The sequence below is a fragment of the Protopterus annectens genome, chromosome 1.part0 (genome assembly GCF_019279795.1).
Source record: "Protopterus annectens isolate FY-2018-M chromosome 1.part0, PAN1.0, whole genome shotgun sequence".
Lineage (NCBI taxonomy): Eukaryota > Metazoa > Chordata > Ceratodontiformes > Protopteridae > Protopterus > Protopterus annectens.
This window is the reverse complement of record NC_056725.1, coordinates 1,294,753,583-1,294,778,234: the sequence shown is the minus strand read 5'-3', so window position 1 is coordinate 1,294,778,234 and position 24,652 is coordinate 1,294,753,583. Positions and strand designations below refer to the sequence as shown.

The following is a 24,652-nucleotide window of genomic DNA, read 5'->3' as shown; positions in this document are numbered from 1 at the left end:
TCCTACAGCAATGGCACAGGCACCATGGGGGAGGTAGTTCGGCATTACGTTGATCATCATGTGGGATGTTAATGGACTCATCCTCATCCAGAATGTCCTGTACTAGTTGAGGATTACGTTCTGCAATAACAGTGAACAGCTGATGCATGCGTTCCTGGGAAAGCCTGTTAATTTTTGCCTGTAAGTGCACCAGAATAAGCATCTTATTCAAAAAGGAATGTACTAATTAAACCTGTGCATGCAACTATGGCCAAAACACTTTACACTGCTCATTATATGATTACTGCCAAAGCTTATTATACAATATTACGTATTGCTCTCGAACTGTTACTGTGGTTGTCAATAGATATAATCCAAGTACCCTCATCCATGCGTTGATTTCCAAGGTGCACTTTCATGTAGCTTACATCTACTACCTTCAGAGGCTGTCTACACATACTACCATGATGCCCCCTTGTAGGCAAATCGCCCGTTTGTTGCCCCAATGTAATTTACGCCAGTACCTCTAGTATTGTACTGACATGGTACAGTCACCAATATGCTCAAACGGCACTGCAGTTAGCTGACTAAGTAATACTTACACGATCTAACACTCCTATGCTTTGTCAAACTTCCATTGATTGCCTTTGCCAAGATTGTTCATTTTGTTCCTCAGGATTCCTTGAAAGTACCAAAATTAACTAGCTGGAGGTACTCAAGACATACTGTGGACTACAACAGATGCATCACACTTGCCTAAGGCAAGAGACGAGCAGCTGTAGCAAAGATGTCAGTACATCATAAATAACAGGCATCATTGTAATATCTGAGACTGTCCTCTGGGTTTTTTTTTTAATCATAAGTGTAGTATATTCATTTTGAAATAGTATCACCCTGTGTGCTAAGAAATTTAATATCACATCCCACTCCATAACCATGCCCTCACTGTCGTTAAGATATCCTCTATCTCTGGAGTAAAAATGCAATGACTGCTGATTACACCCATGGAAGAAACTCAGAAAAGCAAGGCATGCCCATGCACAACCACACAACACACCCACAGCAATTTACGTACAATGCAATGTATGCAGCACCTCAACCATCATATGATAACATTTATAATGAACATAAGACGTACTTGCCCCATAGTATGGCTACATACAGCTAATTCTATGACTCATTGCATAACTTGGGTGTCAGCTTATCACTAGTTCGATGCACTACCTGTAAAGTAAGACCATGTTGTTCTTGCGCATTCTGTCCGGTGGATGCAGGCCTTGGTCCAAGAGAACTGACTCTCCTATTTTGCTGTAACTCACGCCTCTGCCTCCCTGACATTGTAGGTTGTGTTTGTCCCTGTGTAGTCCTGAAAGCACCTGGTGTCTGTACACGATTAATGCCACTCTTCTTATTGTTTTCCATGGTACGTATAACCTGAAAAAGTAGTACAAGTGGAAATCAGTAAACAAACATACTGTATTAGTTGAAGGCAATTCGGGTCTGAGAAGGCTGCAGTATACTACTACTGGATTAATTTCATATGCAAATAGACACGTAGTATGCTTGGATAATCTCTGTTGCCAGGCAGAGGTAATTTGTTAACAGCATTACATTAATAATTGTGTCCGGCATGCAGTACATCAATCCTTCTTTGAGTACATATCTTTTTCCATAGAGGAATACTAAGCATGAACTACAGTATTGATATATACGCCAACCTCCTCACAGTTCATTTCACAACACTGCTCCATAGCCTTAAACCAATCTGATTATGTGTACACGACTGCACAATATACCAATGGGAAGTCATATACTCCTGTAATATGCTACTAATAACTGCACAATTCCCAACAGCCTACACTACTTTATGCTCCCTTAATGTACCTTGTGGGTCTCTGTTTTATGATGTATAATAACAAAAATAAAAGACAGCTGTTGCAGTAATATTACCGTTGTACCACACAGCGCATTACCACACTTAGCACTTTTTAAGGTTTACTTGATTCAACACAACACTCGGCGTGTCTCAACCTGCGATACACAAGGGATTAGTTATGAACTGGAATTGCACCTGCAAAACCAAGGGATGCCATATTTTTAACACTGGTTCCCTACTATGGCCTACTAGTGCACAATTTGTGTGAACAACTTCAATTCAAATACCTTTAGTGGGACACTAAAAGATGTGAATATTGCCATTCTGAAAGGTGGAGAACACATAGTACAGACTATTAATTAACCACACAGTAGAGATGCTCAACAACTTATTTGCACTGACACAGATTAGAAATGCACATTAAATGTTTTTTCACTTTACTAGAAAGTTATAACAATTATTCTCAACTGCAACGCAATAGGCCAACGTGGATAGTGTGAGTGAAATTAAGGGCCATTTGGGTGAATACGGGGAAACTGCCAACATAGTTTGACTGTTTGGGGCAGAGTTCACGGAGCTGTAGTCTTCTGTAAAAAAAGAAAAAAATACAAAGGTTATAAAGACAGACATAAAAAGTAGCACTGAACAACTGTGGATCAGAAACTATTAGATCAACGAGACATTCAATAACAATTGTAGTCATTGCAAGGCAATATTAATATTTGCGACAAGAAGCAATTACGTAACTTAAGAATGATGACAGTTCCATGACTGCTCTATCCTTTTGACGCATAACTATGAAGTTTGATGTCTGTTATCTTTCCATCTCAAATGAAGCCAAAGTCTACTACAAATTGTCTGAATGCTGCTGAAATCTTGATAAGTGTTCCTCGACCAACTGTCTTGTGTCTGGTGGTTGATAAGGGGCAATTGTGGGCTGTATGTTGCGTGGATCATCATAAGACAGTGTGGCTCGTTCGTGACGTTTAGTGTGGTCTGCCAGTCTACGTTGCAAAATTTTTTCCTTTATTGGTATGAGGTAATTGTAATCTTTACTTTGTTTCATGCGCACTACTGTTCAATGTCCGCTTTTCTTGTTAAATTTTCTACGGTACCTAAATATAAAGTGGATAACACTTCATGATACAATGAAAGTCAAGTAACAGCCTTTATTTAGAGTTTAATGCTTTGCATAGCATGTGTACAGCTGAAAAAACATAATGTGTAAGCCATGGTTGTCATAATTACTGACACTGAGTACAGTTTTGCAGCCAATCATGTAGGTCCACCAAAAGCTGCTTGACTAGATATATCTGACTTCAGGTCAAATGACCAAATGTGAGTATTACCGGTCATTAACAGGATATTGGACATATTTCAATCAATGGTGGTGGTGCTACTGCATGAGTCACTAACTTGATGTATCTGTTTGCATTACGCTAACATTGGTCGTACATGTAACACATGTGTTTTTATATGTCCATGTGTTTACAGGTATGTGCAGTTGAAATACAGACTGCTGCAACTGAATATGAATTACATCCGTTGTTAGCTGAAAAGTATAAAATATGAAATGAGTTCAAAATTGACGGAGTTTCCTACTTGTGTGCATTTCATCCTTATACCCATGCATGTCAGATGCCATAACTGAGGTCTACAGTTGATAACACATTTAGAAGTAATGAAACTATATATTGCTTTGCCTGTTGAACCGATATGTGAATAATTGAATTTTCTTACACATATCTGCCTTCCTTGTTACGCGCATATGGACGACCTCTGTGGCTGTTGTGGTCTATCGCAGCAAGAAAATTCGGAGCCCAAAATGCAGGGAAAGTGTAGGATTGCCATTTTGAAGCATACTTTAATATGATCTGGTGGAACTGTTCTAATTCTGCTGTAGTTCTACACAGTGAGATAAGAAAAATCACAAGTCAGAGTATTCATGTCCACATGCACATCAATGTGATAAAGGGAACCACAAAGTACAAGTACTTTACCTGTAGCTGACGTAATGTCTTGTTTTCTCCACAAATCTGGGGTCTAGAACAATCTGCCTTAACTTTTCATGTGCTGGGCTGTCAGGCTCTAGCCATGGCGGCGCATGCTCCACCCCAAGAGACTATGCTGACATTGTCCAACCGGTTCATAGTTATCATGTATCCCACTACCCCACTCATGCTGGTTTATCACATGGTATAAAATACCACCCCAATGGATCTATGGGTAAAAAATAGATAAGAGAAATAAAATTCATGTTGCAACTTCTACTGCTTCATATAAATTAACTGTACGATTAATGCGATGCATTTACATACCATGAATTATTCTGTACTCTCGGAGTGCTGACAGCAATAACAGAAGTGATTGACAATTTGCCTGGTCCACTGACACAGAATTCTGCAGCCACGCTGAAGTCCAGCCTGTTGTGTAATACAAAAAAACAAAGCGATAGACAATAAGGTAAATGTGTATTTCAGTAAACTGATGCATTTACACTTGACAGTTATGATCGTATTAACCATTACACAACGTGATGCTAAGTGTATTATTCCTAGCACTGGATTTCTGAATAGTGTGACGAATGTATAAAATGTAGTACTGGTTACTGCATAGACCTTTGTTATCACTGTATTGCTATTCAGTACATTTGCAAAAAAACTAGTTTAGATAGATAATGCAGGAGACACTTTTCAATAGGAAGGTTAAGCAACCTGTATAAATCGACACTTCTCTTAGCATAATGCTAATTGACAGTGGATGACAGTTGAAATGCAAGCAAGACATGTTCATGATTAAAACTACTACGACAGTTTAGGAATACAAATATTCAGAAAAACTTAATCGGTATGCTTGGACAGAAGGGCCGAAACGCATGGTTCATTTTTGAATACTCCACCCTTTAGTGTTACTTCATGACATCCAATCGATGGGGAGCACAGTGGCTATAGTCTCTACCTTGTAGTGGCTTTGCACCACAGTAGGTAATGATGACATAATAGAAATGGTTACAGTATCGGATATACTTCTCATGATATGTAACCTCCACAGAGCTGAAAATAGGGTATCAATTTCCAGGCGTTGCCTATGTCAGGAATGTTTTTTGTTCAACTAAAACATAAATGCACACAATTAATACTCTGTGTGGTAGTATAGCAAAATACACCCTACGTTGTAGTCACAAATGTGATGTTTTGCTTACAAACTGAGTAATGGAAGTTAGTGCAGTTACTATTTTAGTGTGGTTTTGGAATACTATGCTTGCATTTTCAGAAGACATTAATGTATATAGTGCTGTACATAATGGGACACTAAAAGAAGATATGTTCCCATGAATATCACAAAAATGCAGTGGAGTAACTACTGTCTGTCTGGTCATACCATGGTGATGAAGAAATCGAAAGTATTTCTAAAAGAATCTGAACAATTCACAAGTACTGCATTCTTTATTGTCATGACCTAGTAACCAAAAACATTGTTAGTCATTCTGGAAAACGTGAATGTAATAGAGTACAGGAGGAAATTTTCTCTAGTGTTACCTTGTAAATTCGTTTAGCAAGATTTTTGGCCCCATGCCACATATCGAAGGAGTGCTTGATTGATGCATACCTAGTCCCTGTAAAAGGAAAACATATCATCAGACCTTAAGCCCGCAAGGTTGAATGTAAGTATGACAGTGCAGACAGACAAGACTTACTCATTAGTTTAGCAATTTGTGGATGTGCATCAGTCACCAGCTCATCTATCTTGAGTTGTGAATCTTGAAGAGTTTTTATGCACCTCTCAAAGGCCAATTTCTCCATTCGTGGAGAACTCAGTTCTGTTTCTCTTTTGTCAACCACTTGTATGAGCAAAATCTCTTTGGTTTGCTCATCCATGCATGTGTAAGTGCAATACTGTGCAGAGTGTCCGGGACTATCCATACGACCATCACCTACAAATAGAAACCAGAGCTGGTTTAAGTCCAAAACAGACATGGATAATGGAAATGGTTTGCATAAACTTTAACTTAATAATAACTGTAAGGACTAACCCAGGATTGTCACATTAATGTGTTTACGAGTGGACAACATATTCCTCACCATCTCATTCCAGTAGTTAGTAATGACTGGGACTATGTATCTTCGCTGTAACCGGTAATAACTGGCTTGGTGGATAAATGCTAAGCCAATACACTTTGCTAGCAATGCTATCTTAGCATAGTTGTTTCCAGTCAGGAAGATTGCCGCTGCTATCATAACATCACCAAGATGTAAACCCTTCCTAACTGTATGTTAACTTGACCACTGGTAAGCAGTATGACCATTGCAACACACCTACAAGAAACACAGTGTTGTTAACAACTATGCATGCCAAGTATTATTACAAATGAGTATGGCTTGTATGGTAGCCCGATAATACCTACCCATGATAAATTGATGCATGATCCTTTGACTGTGTTTGTTACTGACACACCTTCCCGACATATATCACAATGTTGTGTTATGCATTTCTGTGCCAGTTGTATGAGTTTATTCTTGTACACCAGTACAACAGATTCCGTGGAAAGTGATTCTGCACTAAGTTCCTGATTTCTTGTTAATGTATCCGCAGTGGTTGACCTGTCTGCTTGTAATGACAGTACAGTCTGAAACTCACTGTCTTGCATTCTGTGTTCTGGCTCCTCACAAAGGCCTGCAGAGCTGCTCAGAATTGATGCCAGCACACAGTGCATAAAAGCAAGATAACAGAAGGGGAGAGACCAAAAACAACAGAATTAGGTATATGCAAATCAAGAGTGATGCATCTGTAAATGAGGCACACTCATTAAAGCTAAAACCTGTTGAGAGAATGGTCAACGGAGGATGATCTGATACATGCCGGTTTGCTCTTTTGCTGCATAGGTCGTCGACAAATGGTGAATTCTTGCATGCTGGAATAGGTGAACATAAATAATGGTGTAAATGTTTAGAATGCAATTACAATCCACCATTCACAATGTAGAAAGTTGGAATTACCTTTCTGTTGTGCTTCCTTGTGGAGGGGTGCCCGATGGTATGTATGACAAGTCGTGATGTAGCACGTGATTGTTGCCTCTAATGTCTTCCAGAGGGAAAACATCTGACATGCAGTCATCATCATCTTGTCTCATGTGTCTGAAAAACAAAAAGATTGTAAGAATCAGCATGTACATTTAGAATCAAGCAGAGTGTGTTCTATTCACACATGTGAGATATGATAACTGTGCAAAGTACTGGACTTGTCATGGTTGGTGGTGCAATTTTACCTGAAACTCCCCGAAAATAGGCTTGGAGCTGAGAGAGTACTAGATGTATTTGCTCTGATGGACATTGGAGTGGACTGAAGTTGGGGCAATGCTGACGGCACTGCATCCATGCATGACTGGTTACTTTGATTGTCGTACCTGCAATCAGGTGCATACACTTGTATTATTACATTGTCTGACTGCACTTCATATCACTTCTATCTAATTGAGATTAAATATTAGTTTTTTAATAGTACTCTTAGGCCACAGTAGGGCACAGTAGGGCACAGTCTACAAATTCTAATGGACAAGAAAGCCAGTGCATCTGCTGCCGCATAGTTTGTGCCTCTGAGTAGGCACTCTATGTATATTTCAGCTAGAGGTCCAATTGATACACCCATGTTGGAGCTGTGTAGATAACTAGCAAGATTCCATTTAAAAGCCAAACTGTACTCATCAATGTATCACGCTACACAAACACAATACATTACGTGGTTACACACACTAAGGGGATGTTGACTAGACAGCTCATACAGCATGCCTTTTGGTAGTTTATGGTTGTAACACACATTACAGCCCTATTATAATCACTGACTGTCCTGTGAACAAATGTGTGTGATAACTATGAATACAAACACACTAAGGAATATTGTAACAACACAACACTATGATGCATATAATAAGATAAATGCAGATGGTTAAGCATACAAACAGACTTACAAGTTAAGCAGGAAATGTGCCACTTCCTGATGCGATTTTACTTGTAGATGATGCTTGACAGCCATCCAGCGATCAAATTCACTACCAATGGCAATCCGTGTGCATCCACGTTTAGCATCCAGTGCTTTCTTCAGGTGTTTCTGAGCAAAGAGTGTTACTGACTTTTGGTTCCCGTTGGTTGTGCCGCCATTGCTGGGCAGAGTTGACATGATGTACCTACCAGTTATACAAACTGTAGAGGAATAGTACATTATACATCAATGTAAGTGTATTGTAACTGATGATGTTGAAACAGCAAAGATACAATCATGCTGACAGCAGAGCACCTGAACAAAAGGCAAATGGTCGAAGAAGATTAGGCATCGGCCAGGTGTGGTAAACAGTTGCTGACAAACATGACATATGTGATTAACATGTAATGGACATTAATACATGGGACAGATGGTTTTCCGAAGTCAGCTATATAGCAAAAGAATGAAAAATTAAAATTCTCACAGACATACAGTATTACATGTACTGCACTGTGCATTGAAAACAGCCGTGCTTTTTTCAAGGTACACTCTCTGATGGCCAGTATGCCAATTCTAATGGCATGATGAAATTCATATACTCAACTGTATATTGAGCACTATATTATTCAGCAGCTAACTACACATGTTAGCAGATCAGTGTTGACTGTCTCATATGCATCACCACACACAGGTTATGTATGTTTGAACGTATAATAATCCGTCAGTACTGTGTGATATACATTGTCTATAGATTCATCTTAATAATGCGGCAAAGTATTGGGATGTGCAGATGACAATGCTAAGCAAAGGCATAAGCAGGCACATAGGGTTTGTGATGTCAGGGATGTACGTTACTTTGCTGTACCCCTAGTCAACCACATACATAATGAGATGTGAAAGAGTTGTACGTGAATAACGAGTAAGTATATAATGATAATGAGATGGTAACTTGGGCATCTACCTTTTGCCAGCAGAAGCAGCCAAAGGTAGGTCCATGGTTATGTACCGGACTTCTTTAGATATGTGGTAAATTGGCAAGTGCAGGTACTGACCTGTTATTACCTGAAATTTAAAAAAAATTTAGTGTGTGTGCTTAGGTATCCCAGGAAATGAATATTGATTACATACTGCAAAAATGTAGTGTGTGTGCTTATGTATCCTAGGAAATGAATATTGATTAGGATACTGCATCATAAGAAAAACAATACCGGATACCTATTCATTCAGATGTTGGAGACATGACCATTAAGGTTGGCATATGGGCATGGAATTGCTATGCACAGTTGTAATGTAGGAGAACAAGTGCTGTGCAATGCAAATCGATCTCTTTGGCAGCTGAACAGTCAACAGTGTGGTACACTAAACAGCCTCGTAGTCAAATAAATGGTTCCATAGTAGGAGACAGGATTCAGATTAAATAAGTACCTGTATGATCATTAAGCACACAAAGCAAAATGATACAAAGTTAAATGATGTGAGTAGAGCAGACCAAATCAAGTAATCCATGGCTCCTGAAGACAAAGATGCAGAAAATGACAATGGTGCCAACCACATTCTCGTAATTATCGCCTGGAGCTGATAACAGTAGCTGCTAAGAAAAAAATCATAGAGGACATTTAACATGAACAAATAAAACTGCATGGGACACAAGTTAAGTGTCACATACACTGTGATCTGCATGCACTTATATGCACAACATGTCACAGTTATGCTTTGTGAGTAGACATGCTTGAGCGGTCCAACATTTAAAAGACAAGCAAAGAAAATTGCTTTTCAGGGATATGTGCAATGGTGCAACATGGTATACTGACTGAAGTGGCCATATTATTCTCCACAGTAGTCACGTTCAGATCTTATGATAGTTAGCTCTTTCCATATAATTGAGAATTGAAAGTTAGCTCTTTCCATATAATTGAGAATTGAAAGTTAGAAGTGAGAAAGTGACAGTTAGTAGTATGTCCAGTGCCAGAATCCACCATATCACACATGCTCTGAAGTCTCTCAAGAACACGTAATGTTATGACAGTCACAGTGCATGCTAGAGTAAATGACTTGAGAGGTACCTCTCAGGACTATACGAAGAGAAACGTGAGTGAGCCTGCTGATTATCTATCCTAGGGAGGTATGTACCTAGCCTTAAGCTGTATTCTACCATCACCCAGAGTGATGACGCAATACAAACAGAACAGGATCGACTTTTGTGGTTGAAGGGTGATCTAGTACATGACAGTGTGTGACTATATTATCGACCGACAACAACACATTGTCAAAGATGCCCTGCATCTGTCTCACCTGGATTTCATGCTTCTGCCAAAGTCTCCGGCCTCATCCATAGAGGGCATACTTAAAACTGGTTCTAAGCTGTGGAGAGCACACCAGCCTGACCAAGTTACTCACGCCATCATACATTGAGACTCCAAACAGTGTCTGCTGTAAAGCCAAAGGAGGCGTAGTTGAAGTAGACATTAAAGACATACACCACATCCAGGCCAGTAAACAGTAAGAACAGGAGACACTGCAGGTGCAGTTAACAAATGACCAGACACCTATTCAAATCGTAGATGGCTAAGAACCGTTGAAACTGTCGGTGCAGTTAATAACTCGCAAGACCCCTTTGGAAGTTGTATCTGGCTACTGGTGCATAAATGTGAATGAAGATGCACACTATGCATATTTTAACCTGTTTGAATGTGTCAAGATGAAACCCTTTACACTTGATTCAAGTTGATTTTAACTGCCCAAACATAGATTGATGAGTGTGTTAACCTACAATGTCTCAACTGGTTACAAATCACAAATAAATGCATGGACTGCCTACAGCTCAGTACAGTACATAGAGTAATATTAAATAGAAATAAATGGCCCGCTCTAAATAACATCTTTCCACCTTAAACCCCAAAGGAAAGTTTTTGACGTTCACCTATAAGTTATATTCACAAATTGGAATGTCCTGCTAGACAAATCCTCCTCTCCTTAGGTAATAAATGGCACTGTCTGCCTCCCATGCTAAGGACAATGTCAAGCACTAACAAGTGAAAAACTCAGCTTTTCACCAACCTCTCCTGATGGAATATGTAACTGGATTATCCCTCTCTGGGAGTCTGTAATCAAAGGCCCCGGGGAGGCTATCCTCCGGAGTTCATAAGCATCTTATAGCTTAACCTTCCTAAGCTAATTACCATACAATCTATCACACTATGTAAATATAGTACATAGCTTTTTACTTTGGCTTTAACTGTATGAATTGGTAGAAAAGAAAATGCATGATATTTTTCCACTATGGGCAGTATTGCTGACACTTTGTATTACGTGATATGCATTTGTGCTTGTACTTCTATAGGAATTCTAGCTTTACTGTAATTAGTGTAATGGAGACTTTCCACCAGGCACTCAACTGAGTAACTATGAAGGGAAGCTTAAGGTGTAGAAGGCATAACAGAGGTAACATCACAGCAGGATGGAGTATGTGCCCAAAGTAGGGAGAAACTGGAACATCAGGAATCATCTGAGGAAGACATATGAACATGTAAAAGAAAAGAAAAAGAGATGTTCTATGGTGTAATATTTATGCAAAGGAGAAAGAAAAAGTAACCAGTGCAAAAAGAGAAGCATCAAAGATATGTGCAGAGAAATACAGGCAAATGAATGGTTAGTGTCCCACAGGCTCACCCATGTTTGGAACAGACTCCCTCTTGACATCAAGCCAAGTACCTCTTTACCGTTTTTTTAAGTGTATCATGGATAACTGGAAGGGAAAAATAAGATAAATCCATTGGATTCCTCGCGTGTCCCTGCACGACAGTGGCATTGAGTTCTGAATTGTCTAAACATGGGCTAAAGTCTCGTCTGTGATTATAAGAGCCTCCGGGCCAGTAGCCTACTAACCTGCTATGATCGTATGAAGAACAAATTGAGATTATGCAGTACTTTGGAAATTAAGTATTAAGTGCAGCCATTGTAGACAATGAATCTGCAAATATATTGGTGAAAATATTCAAATGCGGAGCAATTGTTGAGGTGCCATTTGTAAAGATGTTGGTGTCTTTCAACAGGAAACCAATGTAAACCTTAACATGAAGCTAGAGATGAAGATGTAATGGGAAACTTTGGAAACTAATGTAGTGAATGTTTAGAAGTCAGTTCCCATGTGATAGAGAAACAGAAGGTACAGGATGAAATGGACAAGAATGTGTCACAAGAAGATGCTATGCAATGCACACAGGAAATGGAAAACAGTAAATATGCCCTGAGTATAAAAGAAATATAACTGAAAGAAACAGACTGGTTACGGTGAGTATAACACAGGAAGTCCTAAGTTTGATAACCAGAAATGAATGCAGTACTTATAACTGTTCATAGAGATCCATGCCATGTAAGGGAAGTAAACAAGATATATTAACCTACACCAAAATAAGTAAGTGAACAAGTTCTAACACAGAAACACGTTAGCAATTGAAAGGAAGTGGAGGTATCACATGCCATCATTGAAGCATAGAATATAGAAAACTGTAAAGCAATTAAGAAAATTGTGTCGAAAAAAGGAAAAGAATAACAATGCACAATGTACTGAAAAAATGCAGAATTTTTTTAGTGAATTGTGACACAAGGTGAAAGGAATGAAACGACTGCCAAGAAAAGGACTAAGAGACATATTGGAGAGTATGTGGATCTTGCGGAACTTAAAATGATAAATGGATACAAAGAGGAAAAGTAAGAATAAAACATTTTAACAACACTGGATATGAAATGGGATGCAATAACTGCTGCAGACATTTAAGCACAGGTAATAGAAGGCTATAATTATGAAAACACAGGCACTGATGGAGTAGTTTAACTTCTGGTTAAAAGGTATTAGCATTTTTGAGGAAAGAGGTAGATATGAATAAAAAGTATTCAGCTGCAAACCATGAACTGGCAAGAACATGAAGAGCAACAGGAGAAGCTATGCTCTTACATATAAGTTAACATGCAATGCTCTTACTAAAGAGTTAACCTGCACGCTGTAATTATCACTGTTGTCGGATAAATTGCCTTTCACTCAGGTATAAACTATGCAGAATTATTATTGTTGATAAACTTTATGTTCATGCACAAGAATAATCAAGTATGGAAAAGGAACAAACAGGCAACTGAAGAACTGCGTAAGGAGAAAAGGATAATTGGTTGGAAAATAAAGTCATGGCAGATAACTGTAATAAGGGTAAGAATGTATGTATGGCAACGGATCACACTAAAAAAAGCATAGCAAGCATTGCAAAGTAAACCAGTAGCATGGGTTAAATATTGCTTGTAAATGTATAAGAGAAACATAACAATGATCTACTACATTACAGGGATCATGAAACAGTGGCAGACCACTTGGGAAATTTGTCTTGACAAAGGACAATTGATTATTCCAGGGAATTAAATATATAGGGGCTATTCCAGTAACCACCTTTATTTGCTCTTGACCTACTTCTGTAGGAGAGGATCACTTAACTAGTTATGTCATGCCTAAATATTATGCTCCTGTAAAACAGCATAGTGTAAACAGTTATCTTCTGTCTGTCGGTGATTTACAACATAATAGCTCATTAGATGACTAACTGAAAGCACAACTGCAGGTAGTCAGAACTTGTTCACATGACATAACAATGTCATTTGTTCTTGATAAATATGCCAAGGCATATTCCAACAACTGGAACGTCCACAGAGGTTCCTCACTAACACTGTTCCAAAGAAAAATTGCAGAGCAATGTTCAGTCAAACAGAGACTCAGGCATGCACACAAACACACACAAACACACGCACACACACGCGCACACACGCACACAAACACACACGCACACAAACATGCACGGTTTGCTGTAGTAATAATAATTACAGGTAGCACAAGAGCAGTGGTAGCACTGTGGGGTACGCAACAAATGTCACGTTGGGTACCCTGGGACACTTCAAGTCTAAGTGTCACCCTGTTACAACCAGGCCACCTAACCTTTTAGCTCATGCTGTACTGTATACAACTAAGGAACTGTAGTGACATTTGTTTTTGTATTGTGAGAGGCCTGTGTACCTCACCATGTTGTAACATCTGAAAGAAGCACATACAAAGGCAATGGCATGCAGTTGTAGCAATGACCCATTTTGGCAGCACTGTATACGAGGCTGGACCAAGGTGAATTACTGCCCTAAGCACTCCCTACCACAACCCCATGATAAACTAACAATTACACACAATACTCATATATGCTCACCTCCAGTATCAACACATTATGCAAATGATTTTCATCTTCCGTGTCTCAAAGTTGTAATTACCCTACACCTTCTGTAGAAGCAATGATTTTCTATGTGGTTTGACATGGATGTTTTTTAAGTTTGTACAACTCTGTCCTGCATGGATAACTTGAATGGAAAACTAGGAATTAGGGAATAAATGCAGTGTTACTGTTCAACTTTACTTTTCAATTAATACTTTAAACACATTATTTACCAGGGCAGCAAAGTGGTTACTGTTTAGGGAAAAAAATAATGAAGCAAAGGTGACCCCAAACCAAAGGGTAACAGTAGGTATATCATGCTTTTAACATGTTAGCAAAGTTTGAATGCAATGGTTGGCTTAAAAATCAGGAAGACAAAAAGAATGCCAGTCATGGAAATTTTCTTTCAATAAAGAAGTAAGTTGAGACAAATGGGTTAATGCTGAAAGCTAAGACAACCACAAGGCATTCTATAGCTATGTGAAGAATCTAAAGGTCAAATCTGCTTTGAGATTCAACCGAATGTCATTAAAATATAAAGATCAGAAGGATATTGCCAATAATCAGGAAGATTAATTCATGGCATAACTTCAACCCCTCTCACACCCTAAAGGGCCCATCTCAATACCAAAAAGATTGCAAAATTATGGTAATAACAGCAACACACATAAAAAAACACACTCTCCAAAGCTAAGAAGACAGCATCCATGGGACTAGACAACATCCAAGGCTGGGTAGTACATGAACTACACAATTAACTGGCACCTCACCTAAGTGTCATTTCTAATCATAGCGTCAGATCAGGCATCGTGCCCACTGAGTGGCGCAAGTACAATTATCCCACTACACAAGGGGGGATGCACCTTGGATCCTGGCAGCTACTGCACCATCAGTCTGACGATCCTGATCTGCAATGCCATGGAACATATTTTCATGTAACTTACACAGCCTATCTGGATGTAGCCAAGGCATTGCACACAATACCCAACTCTGGAATGATAGATAACTATAGTAAGCTGGCCATTAGTCCCTACATCAATAGATGGGTTGCAAAATTGCTAACTGACATAACCCAGACTGTAAAAGTAGCCGACTACAAATCCAGCTCCAGACAACTGACAAGTGGAGTACCTCCGGGTTGATTGCTGGGGACGGTCTTGTTTGGCATGTACTTCTCTGCAGTACAGGCCCACAATAGTGGAGTGTAACTTGCAAAGTTGACAGATGAGTGCAAACCGGGAGCTATTATTGAATCCCAAAATGATTTGGATATTGTACAAAAGGGCCGTACAAAAACAGATGCTTGGTGCCAGAGCCATGTGCTCAAGCTCAATGCAAAAATGTATAGTTATCCCCTTTGGGCAAAATACTTGTACCTGTGAATTAACACATAGCTGGCAGTACACTAAATGCCAAAAGTGAGATATCAAACTTAGGAACACAGGTGGACAGTGGTCTCACCTTCGATAAACACATCACCACAACAGTAATGAAATCCTTCTATGTAGCACATCTCAGCACTAAGGGTTTGTCATCCTAAAAAAAGAAGGTGATTGTACTCATCCCTCGTTAGACCTATTATAGAAGGAAATGCCCCATTTGGTATTTACCTATCAAGACATCTGCAACAACTGGAAAGGGTGCAGTAATATCTCAGTAAAAGAATCACAGGCCTAAAGCAGATGCCATATGATGACCATCTAAAAAAAAACTGCACCTATACTGTGTCGCATATCGTCTACTCAGAGGCGATCTCTGCTTAACATACAAGGCCATGTCAAACCCAGAGCTGTTGGACATGTTACACAAAGAAATCTAAATCCCTCAGAGACACACGCTCCAGGATATAAACCTTGTCATCACAATGAACAAAACATGCTGGAATGGGATTTTTTCCTGACCCACAGACTAACAGTACTCTGCAATAGTCTGGCCATACATGTCAAGAAGAGTGCCTCTTTGGCACTCTTTCAAAGGAATGTTGATGATTGGATGGGGGATAGGAAATTGATCCCGGGGATCATATCAGTTGCCCTGCTAGACAGGGGTCCAGGGAAGTACAGACTGTGGTAAGAAATAGCCATGTAATGCATGTGGCTACGCATGCATAGGCCCTAGGGACGATAGCCTAGTAGCAACCTATAAACCTAAGACAACTGTACCTCACAAAGTAACAATACAAATTGGATAATAAGGTGAGGCTCAGGAGGAAGAAAGCATCATGAAAGAGAAGTGCATGGTACAAAGCAATGTTATAAAAAGACAGAGAGGTGACATGAAAGAGAGGATACAAAGTGGAGAAACGAATAAGTGAGACTGCATAATTAATTTACAAAGGCAATGCAGCCCAGAAGGATGGATGCATGTCAGGTGGACATGGCTAGACCCCATTTGTTTTAATAAAGGCATCCGAGACATAATGTATCTTTCCCATTTCAGACTGTGTCCCAATTTGCCTGGAGGGAAATTATTCATATATGTATACACTCTGTTTAATGTGGGTACTCATAACTGACAAGGACTAACATATCAGTAATCATTAATTAATATTAATAGTTTGATATAATAAACATTAGCCTGTGTACATGGTGATATACTCAAATCACAAGTCGAGAATGAGGAAATTAAGACTGATGAGTTATACCTGTGCTGAGTGAAGGACTATTTGACATCGGCGACTGTAATGCATAAATTACAAAGTTCAAAGCATTCCTTATTTTGTGACTCCATTGAACAGTGAAATAGTAAAATAATAATACAAAATTATATTTCAAACCATCCTAAAAATAAGTGTAGAACATATCCGGTGTAAAACCAAATTGTGGGGTCTAGTGTAATTTCATTCATTACTTATTGTCATCTAATTTGCCAGAAAACCACACAAGTAGTACTAATGACCTGACAGAAGCATGCCCTTCCTAATCTGCACCTGTAATACACCCATATTTAAAAAAATAATGGAAAATAAAAAAAAAATAAAATAAAAAATGTGAACTTTCTGCTGCAGCCAATTTGGTTGCATGCTTCAATGAAGTGGCCGAGACTGACTAGATAGTACCGTGCTAGTTACTTTAGCACCCACTGAAATACAGACACCAATGTACAGCTACAAAATAATGTCGATGTCAAAGCACAGCACCTCTCTACCTGTCAAAGCAATAAATATGGGCTTAAACCTAAGTAAAAGTGGAACAAATGTGGTCAAATAGGGAGACTTATGAAATATTCCTCGTACAGAAAGGCATATGAAGTGTGAGACTCAATCAGCAGTGATTACTTATTGTTATCTAATTTGGCAGAAAAACAACCCATCTTTCAAACGGGACGAATTGGCAAAAGTAAGGACTTTGGGTATAATGTGTACATACGAAAATATCCACAGTATAAGACAGACGACCAAAGGATTCAGTAGTAAATTGTCTTTATTGAACGTCACAAACAGGAAACAGTAAAATAAATCAAGCGCTTTCGCCTGATCAATATCAGGCTTTTTCAAGATGCTTACTGAGACTAACAACGTGACTTAAATATGCATTGTTTAATTAGTTAGTTATTTATTAGCATTTTTGCACATATATATATTATATATATTATCGAGCTATCTCATTTTAATGTTATTTACTAGTACATAAAGATAGGAATTATTTAAAGTTCGGGGGTCATATATGATATTCTGCACATATTGTTTACAATGTTGGATATAGCTGCATCTTTGACAGTTTTTTATGCATCAGAGTTTTCTTCATACTAGGAATGGTTTAAAGGATGTTTGTTGAATATATGACAGTCTGTTTGTTTTTTACAAATATGCACGCACATTCAAAATGTTGTGTTTTGTTAGTGAACTACTATATACTAGTATAATATGTGTTTTAATGGCTGATGACTTCAAAAGTTGTCATAAAATGTATTTTTGCAGTGACTTTTTAATTCTAATTTTAATTAAATTCAATTTGAGCTTTATTTAATTCTATTTATAACAATTAAATTCTAATTAATTTATTATTTAAAAGAAGGTGTAAGCATCCTGAAAGCGTTTGATTTATTTTTCTGTTTCCTGTTTGTGACGTCCAATAAAGACAATTTACTACTGAATCCTTTGGTCGTCTGCCTTATACTGTGAATATTTTCGTATTTCTGGTTTATTGGGACCGAGTTAGTCTTTGGAGATTTTATAATGTGTACATGCTATATGCACATCCACCATAATCTCTACCCGTAATGCACCCATATGTACAATTAAATAAAGAAATAAAAATTAAATTAACAACGAGCAGAGTAAAAAATTGTAGCTTTCTGCTGCAGCCAATCAGGTCGCAAGCTTCAATGAAGCGGACCTCATTGAGAACAGATTACCGACCAATAAGGAGTTGAGCAGCCTGAAAAGCGTCCGCAAGAACAGGCTTCGGTTTGAAATGTTAGCGTTTGCTTGCATCTGATGTATGGATACAGCATGATCAGTATTTATTCAAGGAGTCAGCCCTCACCCAAATGTATATAATTTAAAATGGAAGGCACACACCGAAACGCAACACTACACATCACTAACTTGCAGAGCAAACCATTGGGCCAAAATCAGAAGTGAAATGCCGCAAAATAGGGAGATTTGTAAGTTACTACAATTTCTCACCATCAACAGCTAATGAAATATGGTGAGTGGGGGGGGTCATTTATTCTATTAAAATTAAAAAATGTACTCTATTATTCCGTAAAATTTGGTGAGTTATTTACAAAGTGGAGTAAAGTTCATTCATGAATGCATAGATTACAAAGGAGAGACCTATACTGTTTTGATAAATATGTTGACGGAAACAATTTAAAACCATATTAACAGAATTAATCCAAAAGAAAATGTAACATACATCGACACCTATTAATAAAATTTTAATTAAACTGAAAAAATCTTATTTAGGTTAATATGGGTAATTTAACAACTGCCACGTAAAAATGTCACCAAGTTGCAAACACCTGACATGAACTTGTTTGCTGTTTAGCAACAATAAAATAGCGTATATTGTCTTTGTAGATGATTCTTTCTTTTGCGTTCGTAGGGCACCAGGTTATCTAAGGACAAGAAATGATATCCATAATAATAGCGGTGCTACGATATTAAAGGTTCACTACAATTTGTACGAATGACCTACACAGTATCTAACTCTTCAATAGAGCATTTTACTTACGGGGTTTAGCCACAGCAGTCCCTAATTTATTCTGTAGTCTGTTCCTCAAAACGTTATAAATGTAAAGACTTGTTCTGAATCATTGGCATAAGATATGCAAGTAAAATAGGGAGATTATTTAAAAATTACTATCGATATGTGTGGTAGTATATGTGAGGTTTCATTATTTCAACTGTTTCCCTGACTCACTTTACAATGCACTTCCACCAGATCGCAGACCAGTAAACAGCTGCCGTGCACAGAGATACATAATTGGCAAAGTTGTGTGCTGCCAATTTTCAAATGGGTCACATAGGTTCATAGGTTTATAGGTAGGTACTAGGCTATCGGCCCAAGGGCCTACGTAAGCCTAGCCAACAAGGTTCACTGGCTTACGCCACCCAAGAAAGTTATTTTCCTGTGCCACTGTCGAGCAGAGACACAGAAGTGATCCCCGGGGTGTATTTTCTATTTTCCATCCACTCAACAAGATTTTTCTTGAAGAGTGCTAATGAAGAACTTTGCCTGACATAGATGGGTAGCCTGTTCCAGAGTATGGGAAGTCTCTGGGACAAGAATCTATCCCTCCCGCATGTCCTGTTTATTGTGGTGACAAGGTTTAGGTCCCTAGAGCGTGTAGCTCAGAGGGATTGGGGTTTATTTAGGTGTAGCATGTCCAACAGCTCTGGGTTTGACATAGCTTTATATGTTAGGTGGAGATCACCTCGGAGTAGGCAATATGCTATGGAGTAAAGCTGGAGTTTTTTGAGAAGGTCTGCGTAGGGCATTTGTTTGAGGCCAGTAATCCTCTTTGTGAGGTACTTCTGTGGCCTTTCCAGCTTCTGCAGATGTCTTGTGAGGTACATTCCAAAAGGGGTGTTGTACTCTATAATGTGTCTAATGAGTGTTGAGTAGAGGGGAACAATGACCTCTTTTTTCCTGGATGAGAACCCTTTTATGATGATGTGTGCCATGTAGAAGGACTTCCTGACTACTGTGGCGATGTGACTATCAAAGGAGAGACTACTGTCCCCCTGGGTCCCCAGGTCTCTTGTCACTCTTCTTTTCTGTCACACCCCATCCCTTATCTCTTTTTTCTTGTGTGGGTTACCTGGAATCACACCTTTCTGATGTCACTTTTCTGACAACAAAAAAAAATGCATTTCAGCACAGGGAGGTGGGCCAACCACTGAGGCTAGGCCTGTCACCATCCACCAGCTGCCACACCAACACCCAGAACCTCAGGGATGCAATCTTGTTGGCTGCCTCCACAATCGCTGCCATCCCTGGTCCATCCTTTGTTAGATAGCAGTGCCTCAGCTGGTAGTACAGTGGTACCCTCAGGGAGTACTGGTGGAGGTGGTGATTATGTCACCTGCCAGGAGCTGCCAGGGATGATGCCCAATGTAACAGAGAGTGGCTTTGGTGTCCGCATAAGCCAACTGGAGAAGTTGCTCCTAAAAACTGAAAAGAGATCCCAATGTCAAGCAGTCTCACAGACAAATGAGGAAGTGGACAGTGATGACTGTTCTGAGGGTGAGAACTAGATTCTCACTGTTCCCATGCTTGATAGGTTATGTGCTTCTGATGTCCCCTACCTATTCCCAATCATGGTATCCCCCAACCTTTTTGTGTCCATCACCATCACCGTGTCTGTCTATACTCTTTGAAATACTATGATTGGTTCCTTAGTGCTTCAGTTATTCACAAAGAGGTCAGTGTGTTCAAGAAATTTTTTTCTTACACATGTAATGAAGGGTGCAAAGCATTATTAACATTCTAAGAAAAGAGCTAAACTTTTTTTTCTTGTTGAAATGCAAGTCAGGCATCATCTGTTAATTATTAAATAGTCTTAAAGCAATAAACGTGTTTTCTCATTCCTATTACACTACGGTTTCTAAAAGATGCCTTAAAAATTGTATTCTGTCAGTGTATGTATCTAAATACATTGTCTTAAGTTTTAACCAACACTATTGCTGTAAAAATGACCTATCCGTGTATGTACTAACATGTCTAAATATGGAGCTTTTCTCCCATACCTCTGCTGAAAATGGGTTATGTGACCCAGCTGGACTATCCCGGTTAACAAATATTAAATAAACAAATAAATTTTACAGGATTAAAAGGGCAATATGCAAGCACCCCTCCTACCAAAAACAAAGTATGCCCAATAACCTAGATATGCAATGCTTTTGTGAATGCCATCCTAATTGCAGTGGCATTAACATTATGACTGGCAACAACAAAAGGGCGGGGGTATTCACAGTGCACTTTATGATGTTTGTCTTAACCTACTCTTTTGAGTATCTGTTAAAATTTGTTAACCAGGGTAAAACACTGCTCTCAATGGACCATTTTAAAGTTGAGCCTCCAATATATTTCATTCAGTTCCCTATGTACTCCTGAGCTATGGGTGAAACTGGAACAGTTAACAAACCTTAATAAATATATAAATAAAATATATAATGGACTATGCGACATCAAACACATCAAGAAAGACAAACTAAAAGTGTAACATGTTTTACCCCAATGGGTGCTGCAAGCTTGGTGCATCTGCCATACAGGAAATTTAATTACCAATATATTCATTTATTATTGTATGCACATTCTAATGAATACATGGGAACTAGTAAAGTACAATATTCAGTACAAAGACAAAATACTGTAAGAATTTAATACTAAAAGCTGTACGACACAAACAGGTAATATGATACTAAAAGTTTTAAGACACACATTCTAAATGTGGACTACAAAGTAACGTTAGATTATGGCAATATGTTACAGAAAAATTAAAAAATGCGTTTGATTCGCCATGCCCTCTGTTCAGATAAGCAGAACTAGGAATACTGTTTCTCTACTACTCCATGTAACCTAGCAACAGAAAGAAGCACATACAAGACAGGTTTCAACCCACCAAAGAATACAGTATCCCACCTATCACACCCACGCCCCCACCCCAGTAACTCAACAAAGAAACGTAAATGGGAGAATCAGTTTACTTATCTAGCGTTTGTGGGAATAAAGTAACACCTACAATAAAATGACCATTTCGAGTACTAGCACAATTACGTAGCTAGACCACCGAACTGCAAGAAGTAATTCCAAATGTGACTACATCTAACAACAAGAGACCCGTTTCACAAGAACAGTTGATCTTTTGCAAAGCACTCTTTAGTGCCGGTATTTACAAACAGCTGAGAGCACCAGCACGGCTGACAGAGTAGGATTGGCTGGTGAATGCATCCACCCCCTGTTGCAGGACTAGCGACCACTCTGATTGGTTGGCTTGACCGGCGAGCATCTCGGGTTTAGTTAGACTTTCAATGGCAGTCAGTTCTAGTACCCAGCCTACACCGTCTGATTGCATAAAGACCAATCCAGTCCAAGCCCGTCTCACCAAGTATTCAGCAGGGGGCTAGACCGGAGCTAGTGCAACATTTATAAATGGGAATGCAACCTCTTAAACCAAACCGTAAGATGCATTACATTATAGAGAGAATTGCAGTCTCTGGTAAATATTTTGCAATTGTGCCACAAAAGGCTGACCAATAAATAATTTTAACTGTGCATAAAATTTCCATTTAATATGGTGTTTCATGGGACGTGCCGTAACTCTCTGTGTATATAACTGTAGAAGACCAATGTTTTATTTTCCAAACATTACTCAGTATAACTTGTACCTTGCACAGCATACAAGAGATGCATCTCAGCCTACTACATAGTGCATCATGTCCCTAGTACATACAGCAATATATCCACGCCGAAATAAGCACAGATTAAAAAAGAGAGAGAGCGAGAAGCCGATCGATGGACACATATTACAAAGACATCAAAAGACAGGTCTAATTATCGATGAGCATCTCCGGGAATGGTTAACATCTGTCAAACCGTAAAAGATGGAGACAAGCTAATAGAGCTGTCTGCAGCACAGAACTTACGTGGTCTTTTCTTTTTGCCCGAATCGATTCTTCTCCTGCCTCTGCATTTTCTCGAAGGCGAGGTGTGATTTTACATTTCGGACGGATGAAGGTTACTGCCGCTACAGTCATGGAGGAGAGGGGCACCGTCGTTATCTCGGTAGCGACTGCAGCAGATGCTGGTGGTATTCCTCTGCGACGATGGTAGTGGCAAAAAGCCATTCTGCAGCCCATTCGCATACAGTGCTGCTCCGTTTTCAGCCGCACATTCCATCGGGGGAGTCTTTCTATCCATTGAAACCTGGGAATCTCTTACTAGTGGGGATTTTTTTTTTTTTCGACAAATGCTGTGGTCCCGAGCCCCGTTTCATGCAATATGTCGCTTAAGACAACACATTGACACCGGGACTCGGACCGCTGCGGAGACACAGTCTATCTGTCGAGATCACTCTCGGTCATATTCAACCGTAATAGAAAAAAATTAAGGGCATTTGCACTGGGAAAAACTGGATAAACATTTTATCATACAGACATAGAATGCTGTAAAGTATCACATAATTACATTTTCGACAAATGCCTACCATTACACGATACTTACTGCATTTCATGATCATGTTTTAGAAACATGATCGAACTTTATATAAATAAGATAAATTAATACTTACTGAACAAAACACGCAGGAGAACAACCTACAAAGCTGAGAACGAAAGAGTTCAGTGTCTTATTCCTGAGGGAAGTAAAACAGGACCGGGATAAAAGTTTGCAGCATTTTTAAGGACATGTAATGCCGTGGGTGGGACTGTTGGGACCTCATTAGTGATGTCACAAACAAGGGAGGTGATTTGGTAAGTGGGTGTTAGTGTTTTGAGATTCGGTCCGAGGCAGGCAGGCCATTTGAGGAATGAGATAGTGTCCCTTTAAGCACCGTGCTTTGAGGAATTTGAAAACTTGGGCTTGGCTTCTCCACGGCCTTCTGGAGAGCATCCCTGGTAGATACCTAGGAGATATTTATTGTAGGATTAATTTTGCAATAATTTTTATATCTTTCCATATTTCCATAGCACATTTATACTGGTATTTGCTATTAATGCTTACTGTTTATTATAATGTCTCTTTAACATTCTATATGTTTAACATCTAACAACAACAACAATTGGTTATTTTGCCCTGTGGTGGCATAATTTGATTGGTAGTTCTACTGTGGCATTCCAAATAAATGGTCATAGTTTTGGTCAACAATGTTACCCCAGATGGTCAGCAGCTGAGGTACCAGACTTTGACGTTCCTCATAAAAGGTGGATTTCTAACTTCTTTGAGGTTTGGGCTTCAGTTTTGGGCTTCTGCTTGTTAATGTGGTCTCCAGCCTGGGAATAAGCGTTTAAGAAATGGAATGACGCCATACACAGATTCACTGTGCTGGAAAGTTTAAACTACAGTTGTGAATTTATTATTCAGGAAATTGCTTGAAATCACAGGCCTGGGACGTCCTCTGATGAAGGTGCAGTGGT

The 24,652-nt window shown here is 39.1% G+C and overlaps 1 protein-coding gene and 1 long non-coding RNA gene across 2 annotated transcripts in view; one reads left to right on the top strand and one right to left on the bottom strand.

Annotated features, from left to right (window-relative positions):
* Positions 1-23,926, bottom strand: LOC122797704. Its single transcript, XR_006364197.1, has 3 exons — positions 23,809-23,926; positions 1,204-1,413; positions 1-178 (listed from the first exon to the last, which is right to left on the bottom strand). It is a non-coding gene; the product is annotated as an uncharacterized LOC122797704 (long non-coding RNA).
* LOC122797693 (cytochrome P450 2D15-like) overlaps positions 1-24,652 on the top strand; it is an 807,038-nt gene that overhangs the window by 91,631 nt on the left and 690,755 nt on the right. The window lies entirely within an intron of this gene.